The sequence below is a fragment of the Chionomys nivalis genome, chromosome 14, assembly GCF_950005125.1.
Source record: "Chionomys nivalis chromosome 14, mChiNiv1.1, whole genome shotgun sequence".
NCBI classification, from domain to species: domain Eukaryota; kingdom Metazoa; phylum Chordata; class Mammalia; order Rodentia; family Cricetidae; genus Chionomys; species Chionomys nivalis.
The window spans coordinates 60,217,858-60,227,481 of record NC_080099.1 but is presented as its reverse complement, the minus strand read 5'-3'; positions in this window follow the sequence as shown (position 1 = coordinate 60,227,481).

Below are 9,624 nucleotides of genomic sequence, written 5' to 3'. Positions count from 1 at the left end.
CAAAAAGTGGTCTGTCTCATGGGGAATGGCTTGAGCATATATAAGAACTCAAAGCCTGTCTCCACAGTGACATACTTCCTCCAACCAGGCCATGCCTATTTTCACAAGGACGTACCTCCTAATAGTACCACTCCTTTTGGGGACCATTTTTATTCAAATCACACATTTATAAATTATTAGTTAAAACTTTAGACTTAAATTAAAAATTTCTATGTGCATCTAAACCTCAGAGATCTGACCAGATTTAAAAAATAATTAAGACATAAAAAACTTTAACAAAACTCTATCTTTTGTTAAAACTTTAACAAAACAAATGTCTATCAAAGAAGGAAATGGCCTCCTTCCTTTGCATTGCTTTGGGCCCACTGCACCCCATACAGGGAGGGATTTGCACCACTATGAGATTATGTTTGAAAGATCTCCCCAGGTGCTTCCCTGGCTCAGAGAACTGTAGTTGGGGAAACTCCCTAACCATTCCTTTCTCAGGTCATTACAGACCCTCCAGTTCTCCATACAGCTGTTCATTAAACTATCTGAGAGACCCAGCTGACCTCTGGGTCCACCACCAGTTTCCCCTTGTTATTCCAGCGATGCCATCTGAGTCAAGAGAAGAGCCAGAGGGTGCTGGATATAACCAGGAAAGAAGTCTACAAGGTGACTCTCTACTCCCACAGCGGTGAAGACAGCTGACATCACACCATGGGTCCACAGCACCCAGGCCAAGAAAGTGCAAGCCACAGACATCCACGACAAATGGACTGCTTCTGGATTATGGGCTCATTTCAGTTGAGGTTTTTTTAGACCCAGGGTCCTTCTAGTCTCTGGCCCTCTACCTCCTCCTAAGTCTTGTGTTTTGTACTATGGTTATGAATTCAGGGTTATGGACCAAGTCCACCACCCTTCGGAATAAACCGGAACTTGAGAAACACAGATACTGGGATGTGACTACAGATCAGCAACCCAGATACTGGGAAGTGACTACAGAGCAGCAACCCATAATCTATCTTGACCTTTACTTGCTGGTTCCCACTCTAAGTGTCTGATTGTACAGAAAATTGAAAAAATCTCTAAAACTTATCTTTTGAGATAAAATATAAAGTTTACAATTCTGTGTATGTTTTGTGGATAAGTTCCCTAATTGTCAGAAACAGGAATATTTTTATTGCAAAAGTTGGTGTTTTAAAACTAAAATTCCCTGAAAAATTCCTTTAAAATATTTTGATCTTTGGGGAAAAAGGCTGAGAAATCCCACACAGGAAGGGACTTTGGGGATAGCAATAATCATTCCAGCCCAAAATCAGCCAGAATTGCTTGTTATGCTTAAACACCCGGCCTCTGTACTACATAGATTTAAGAGCTAACCAGCATACCTGCCCACTATTTGCCCAAATGGCAAATGATGATTTTTTTTTTTTTTTTTGCTTAAATCCGTGTCCAAACAGTCTTCTCCGGGGAATGCCCCACAACTCCTGCCTCAAATGAAAAGACTGAACGTGACAGAGGAGGACACCTGTGTCCCCTTCTGGGCTTGTGTGAGCAGAGACACACATGCCACATGCACACATGTGCATACATAGACATACAAACAAACAAACAAGCAAATATTTTACCAAAACTCAGTAATGGGGCTGGAGAGATGCTCAGTGGTTAAAAGCATTGGTTGCTCTTCCAGAGGACACTGGTTCAATCCCAGCACCCACATGGTGGCTAATAACCACCTGTAACTCCAGTCCCAGGGGACCTGGTACCCTCTATTTGCTTCTGCAAAGCGCACATGTAGTTGAGAGAGAAGCACGCAGGAAAAATACTCATACATACAGAATATAGAAAATAAATCTAAAAATAATATCAAGAGTGATGTTTCTTCAAGACATTTGAAAGCTTGAGCTGAAGGGGCATTTAGCTGAACTTGGCTTTGAGGGAGTCAACTTTCATTCAAAAAAAGATTTATTCTATTAGGTGGAAAATTCTGTGAATTTGTTTGTTTCTGTGTGGTATATGTTCACATCAGTGCCCATGGAAGTCAGAATATGGCCTTGGATACTCTGGAGCTGAGGTTGCAGGCAGTGTTAAGCTGGGAAGCGAATTCTGGTCTTCTACAAAAGCAGTGGATGCTTTTACCAGTGAGCATCTTTCCAGCCCCCACATCCCTCGAGCAGCCCCATGAAGTAGACAAACAACCAATTAGAAGCAGGCTCCACTGTTACTGTTGCTGACCAGAGTCACCAATCCCAGCCTAGACTGTAGTCATTCACAGTAAGCATTCACAAGGGCTTGAGTGGGCTAGACTCAGTACTCCTGTTGTGGTTGGAGAAAGCTGTAACCTGGTCTGATGGAGACATGAATCATTTGTTTTGCTTTGTTCCCCATGAGCTTGCTGCCAGCAGAGCACAGGTATTAGAAGTGGGGTGACCCGTGTAGGGATAGAATTTTTCCTCTCAGCCTCAGTCATCTGACTTTGATGAGCTACTCCTGATCCTTGGCTGCTTCTGAGAATTAAAGTGGAGGCTTCTCTCCCACCCGCCAGTTCCTGAATAACCACTCTGAGCTGAATATCAATTGCAACCTGTTTGACTCGTTAGCTTAGGCTTATTATTAACTATCTTTTACAATTTCAATCAACCCATTTCTAATATTCTTTATTTTATCAAGGGCTCATGGCATACTTCCATGATGACTGCTGGCATCTCTCTGACCCTGCCCTTTTTCTTGCTGGTATTTTTTTTTTTTTTTTGGATTTCCTGTCTGGCTTTATTCTGCCTGCCTATTGGCCAAATCAGCTTCTTTATCTACCAATGGTAATAAAAACTATTTATGGCATACAGTCAAAGATACCACATCAAGAGAGATCTTTAAAGGAAGAAGAATTTCTCCAGTCAACTTATTATGTGACTGCAATTCCAGCCCCTGCCTATGTTGTCCAGCTAGCTGGGTCCTGTTGTCTGCAGATTTTGGATGAGCTAGCCTCTGTTAACATGTAAGGCCAACTAATCAAAGTAAATCTGTCTCCCTCTGGGTGTTTAAACATGTTTGTGTTCCTTCCATCTGAAATACCCTTGCTCATTAGAAACAAATCATGTTCTGAGAAATGTGAAAAAGAGGGTAATCTAAGGGAGGGTCTTGGAAAACCTTTCTGAGAAACGTGTCAGGCTGATCAGCAACAAGCAGTGCAGACAGCCTGCGACTGTGCCTTGTGCATGCTGTTGCAGTCTACCCGGTTCTGCATTTGTGGTCTCAACGTGAGGACTTCCATAACCACCCATAATTATTCTTTCCCTTATCTCCTTATATATGTAGTTTAAGTGCACAGATACATGTATGTACATATGTATAATGACTTTATAGAGAGTCATAGAGGGAGCTTCCCAATAGATATGAGTGCATATATGTATATGTATGTATATATGCACACAAAAATATATATATAGAGAGAGAGAAGATGCAGAGAGCTTCTCAATATATTTAGGAGTCTTTATAAAATTTTGTGAAGAGCTGGTTTTAGGAAACTCATGTCATAATAGCTGTTCTTGTTTTTAATTAAGACAGAATCATGTAGCCCAGGTTGATCTTGAACTCTTTACTCAGTAGAGCATGGCCTTGAACTTCTTTCTCCTACTTTTAAGATCAATTTATTTTCTGTGTTGTTCCATGTCCAGGCCAGAAGAGGGCACCAGATCTCTTTATAGATGGTTGTGAGCCACCATGTGGTTGCTGGGAATTGAACTCTGGACTTCTGAAAGAGAAGCCAATGCTCTTAACTGCTGAGTCATCACTCCAGCCTCTTGAACTTCTGATTCACCCAGTTCTACATTAGTTCAATGATTACAGGATATTTCATAGCTACTGTTTTTTAAAGTTCCAGAAATTAAACTCATAGCTTCACACATGCTAAGCAAATATTCTACCAACTGAGCTAGTGACCCTGCCCTATAACAACTTGCACTTCCTGTGTGGGAGAATCAGGTAAAGAAAGACACATTATGAGGACATTGTGTAATATTTTGGATGCCCTTGTTGCACCTCTGTGCTAGCTCCTGCAGAATCCTTTCTTTTTCTTTTGTTTTTTTTTAAGATTTATTTATTTATTGTGTATACAACATTCTGCCTCCATGTATGCCCAAACGCCAGAAGAGGGCACCAGATCTCATTATAGATGGTTGTGAGCCACCATGTGGTTGCTGGGAGTTGAACTCATGACCTCTGGTAGAGCAGTCAGTGCTCTTAACCACTGAGCCATCTCTCCAGCCCCTGCAGAATCCTTTCTGCCCTCAGAGTGTGTAACACCCAGGTCTAGAATGTCATCCTCTTCCATGGTTGCTTTATGAGTCATATTTCTGAAAAAAACCGTTTTCCCGGTTCCAGGGGATTTCCCACTAACCTATAAACTTTGTAATTATAACACAGGGGTTCCAGTTTGATAATGTTATCTTGGGAGAAAGGAAGGGCACAGTTGGACAGCAAGCAGAGGCAAACACGGCTTCACAGGTCTGATAAAGCTTGTGAAGGCTCTCTGGGGACAGGATGGACAGGATGGTATTTGAAGGGAAGCTGGAGACCCCGTTCCCCTACAAGTGATGCTCCTGCAGTAGAGTTTGATTGAACCCCAGGACTGAAGAGAATACGGAAGCCGTCCATCCAGTGCAGGCCACATAGAGCTTTTGCAGTTGGATCCAGCAGTGCCTCGTTGACAGTCTATGAGATGCCTCCTCAGAGTTGGGTCATACCCTGGGATTAGCGTGGAAGAGAGACTCCCCTGTCCCAGGAACTGCTGCTTCCTGCTCTTTTTAAAAAACTATTTATTTATTATGTATACAATATTCTGTCTGTGTGTATGCCTGAAAGCCAGAAGAGGGCACCAGACCTCATTACAGATGGTTATGAGCCACCATGTGGTTGCTAGAATTGAACTCAGGACCTTTGGAAGAGCAGGCAATGCTCTTAACCACGAAGCCATCTCTCCAGCCCCTGCTTCCTGCTCTTTCAGCTGCTCTTCTCCTATTCCCAAGGACAGCTGTCTGTCCTGAAGCATAAAGTGCAGTTAGGTGTGTCAGGCTACAAGGAGGCTTGGAAAGCCAGATGTTCGTGATTCGGTCTTACTCATGAAAGGATCTCACTTCATCTTTCTTTCCTTAAAAATATTAGTTGATTTATATGTATATGACTTTTTGCCTGCAAATATATGCGCATGCACCATATGTATACTTGGTGTCTATAGAGGCCAGAAGAGGGCATCAGAGTCCCTGGAATTGTAGTTACAGACTATTATGATCCCGCCACAGGCCATTATTATTTAGTACAGCACAATGCGTGGGTGGAGAGATGCCTCAAGGGTTAAGAGCACTGACCGCTCTTCCAGACATTATCAGTTCAATTCCCAGCAGTCACATGGTGGCTCACAACTATCCATAATTAGATCTGGTGCTCTCTTCTGGCCTGCAGGCATGCATACAGACAGAACACTATATACATAATTAAATCTTTAAAAATATACAGCAGATGGCAATTAATATTTAGGTGATTAATATTTAGGTGTCAACCCACCAATTCTTGTTTAAAGCAAGGCTATGGAAATACAGACCCATGAGTACCCTTTGATTCTGGCTGTAACTTTACCTGTGCTATTGCAATTTTCTCGTGGATATGGGGAATTCTCTATTGCCTGTATCTAGTGTGTTTGTGTGTTTGTGTGTGTGTGTGTGCATGTCACTAATATATCCCAATTTACTGCACATTTCTATATGTGGTTGTCAGGAAGGTGTCTCTTCCTTAGTTGTATTGTCCAACTGATACTAATGTTAGCCTACAGAGTTTTGATGAGTAAAATGAATGCAAAGAGATGGTACTCAAGTTAAGGGTTACAAGTTCCCTTTTTAAAATTTTATTGATTTTTATTGAGCTCTACATTTTTCTCTGCTCCCCTCCCTGCCTTTCCCTTCCCCTCAATCCTCTCCCAAGGTCCCTATGCTCCCAGTTTACTCGGGAGATCTTGTCTTTTTCTACTTCCCATGTAGATTAGATCTATGTATATCTCTCTTAGGGTCTTCATTGTTGTCTAAGTTTTCTGGGATTGTGATTTGTGGGCTGGTTTTCTTTGCTCTATGTTTAAAAACCACTTATGAGTGAGTACATGTGATAATTGTCTTTCTGTGTCTGGGTCACCTCACTCAAAATAATGTTTTATAGCTCCATCCATTTGCCTGCAAATTTCAAGATGTTGTTATCTTTTTCTACTGTGTAGTACTCCATTGTGTAAATGTACCACATTTTCCTTATCCATTCTTTGGTCGAGTGGCATTTAGGTTGTTTCCAGGTTCTGGCTATGATAGACAAAGCTGCTATGAACATAGTTGAGCACATGTCCTTGTGGCACGATTGAGAATCCTTTGGATATATACCCAAAAGTGGTATTACGGGGTCTTGAGGAAGATTGTTTTCTATTTTTTTGAGAAATCACCACACTGACATCCAAAGGGGTTGTACCAGCTTGGATTCCCACCAGCAATGTAATCCCTTTACCCCTTTACCCCACAACCTCTCCAGTATAAGTTGTCATCAGTGTTTTTGATCTTGGCCATTCTTACAGGTTTTAGATAGAATCTCAGAGTTGTTTTGATTTGCATTTCTTTGATGACTAAGTATGTTTCCTTAAGTGTTTTTCAGTCATTTTAGATTCTTCTGTTTAGGTCTGTACTCCATTTTTTTTTACTGGATTATTTGTTCTTTTGATGACTAATTTCTTGAGTTCTTTGTATATTTTGAAGATCAGACCTCTGTCTGATGTGGGGTTGGGGAAGATCTTTTCCCATTCTGCAGGCTGTCATTTTGTCTTGTTCACCATGTCCTTTGCTATACAGAAGCTCTTCAGTTTCAGGAGGTCTCATTTATTAATTGTTTCTCTCAGTGTCTGTGCTGCTGTGGTTATTTTCAGGAAGTGGTCTCCTGTGCCAATGCATTCAAGTGTTTTTCCCACTTTCTCTTCTATGAGGTTCAGTGTGGCTGGCTTTATGTTGATTGAGGTCTTTGATCCATTTGGACTTGAGTTTTGTGCATGGTGATAGATATGGGTCTATTTTCTTTCTTTTACATGTTGATGTCCATTATACCAGCACCTTTTGTTAAATATGCTTCTTTTTCCATTTGATATTTTTTGCTTCTTTGTCAAAAATTAGATATTCGAAGGTGTGCGGATTAATATCTGGGTCTTCAGTTCCATTGGTCCTCCTGTCTGTTCTTATGCCAATACCAGGCTATTTTCAGTACTGTAGCTCTGTAGTAGAGTTTGAAGTTAGGGATTCTTTTATTGTACAGGATTGTTTTGGCTATTCTAGGGATTTTGCTTTTCCATATGAAGTTACGTACTCTTCTTTCGGGGTCTGTGAAGAATTTGGTAGGAGTTTTCTGGTCATTGCATTGAATCTGTAGATTGCTTTCGGTAAGATCGCCATTTTTACTATGTTAATTCTATCTACCCAAGAGCATGGGAGATCTTTCCACTTTCTGGTGTCTTCTTCAATTTCTTTTTTCAAAGATTAAAAGTTCTTGTCATACAAGTCTTCCACTTGTTTGTTTAGAGTTACCTCAAGATATTTTATGCTATCTGTGGCATATCTGTGAAGGGTGATGTTTCTGATTTCTTTCTCAGCCCATTTATCATCTGTATACAGGAGGGCTGTTCATTTTTTTTTTAAATTAATACAAGTTCCCTTTAAGAGTTGTCTTGGAACACAGTCTAAAAACAGCTCTATTTCCCCAGCTGCCAAGTTAGCTATATACTATCCACTGATAGAAAACTTCAAAAATAGCTTTAGATTAGACCAGGTGCCTTGCTGATGGTTTCTAAGACAGGCTATTCCCGGGGATGTGGGGGGTGAAGGGGCTGGGAAAAACAATCTTATTTACAAGAGCATGTAACAAACTGATCTGTTGAACCATGGTAAAATATAAGAAGCAACTTAATTGCTGTGTCAGGTGTGGCTGATAACCTAGGACTCTCTGTACAAAATCCTAACCTTAGTTTTATGACCTTTGTTAAGATATGCCACTGGGAATGATTCTCTAACTGGTCAGAGCTGCAAAAATTATCATCATAGCCCCAAGAAAGAGCTACAAATTTCCTTTTTTTATGGTCTAAAATTACATGCAAGACATAAAAATACATTTTGAGAACTAAAACTCTCTAGTGTCTCTGTGTCTTGGAGAGAGGCAATAGAGCTAATACTAAGAAATTCGCAGTAACTCTGAGCCCAAGCTAAAGAACTTACAACATGACTCATGGCTCTTTAGAAACAGTTTTGAGTCCGAGAAAACCTGGCTTTTACAACTGCTAACCACAGAATGTTTAAAATGTTTATACACTTAGAAGTATAATAGCACACAGATGTCTTATTTCTCTTAGACTCCTTAGTAGCTTTGTTTTATAAGGTTACTTCTATAGATGAGATAACAAAAAAATGGATTCTGTCTTTACAGCTTCCTTCTGTATTGTGACTTTTTATGGCTATAACCAGGAAACAAGCCATTTAACTCAGGACTTAATAAACTATCCCTGGAGTATCAGGAAGAAAGTGAGAGGTTGAGTCGTGTGTGTGTGTGTGTATGTGTGAGTACTTGTGATTAAACCCTTGTGCATTCTAGGCAAGCATCCCAACACCAAGATATTACCAGCTTCATACCTACCTTATGGGTTTTTGTTTTGTTTTGTTTGACAGAGCCAAGGAGCCAAACAAACGCCATCACAGGCTCCTAGTGTACCTGGTAGGGACCAGGCCACAGTTTCAGTTTACTGGAACTGAACAAGCGGTTCTTGGTAAGACCATAACTCAGAGTCAACCAATCAGTAAGTGTCCTGCATCCTTATGCAAGCTCAAGATAGCCAAAGATAGCTTCTCCCGCCCTGCTGCTGGAAAGTTCCTACTCACTAAGCCACCTACCAGTCTTAAAGTAACCATATACTTTGTGTTTAAACCCACCAATCAAACCTCAGTCTAACTTACCTCCCTGGAATTCCCCTATTCTGGATTAAAGGAAGCCTGATAACTTCTCTTGGGGTCTCATTTTGCCACCACTGTATGCAGGTATTATTGTTCTCAAATTCCATGCTCTTGTTCATTGTGTACATGTCTGGTGGTCTTTTGTGAAACTTCTCGTGGACCTTAAGAGTTTTATGGTCCTGGGACTGAGTCTCGGGCTTCATGTATGGTGGTCAAGTACTGAGAAACTCCAGCTTATGAATTTTTATCACTATATATATAGGTCAGGCTGACAATGAGCTCATCATCCTCCTGCCTCAGCATCTTGAGGGCTGGAATTATAGGAATGCATATTGCTCCAAGCCCACACTTGTTGTTTAAAGTTTTTCATTTAAACTTTGTATTACTCTCAGAGGATAGCGATGGCTTTCTTAGGTTCAAAAATATCCTCCTGGGTTGGGAAAATGGTTCAGTCAGTTTACTGTGCAAACACAGGGACCTGAACTTGGATGCACAACACCTATGTAAAAGTCAGGCATGATGGTGCACATCTGTAAACACAGCGCTGAGGGGACAGATGTGGGCAGATTCTGAGAGCTCACTGTCTAGTCAGGCTATAGTCAAACCGATGAACTCTAGGTTCAGTGAGAGACTC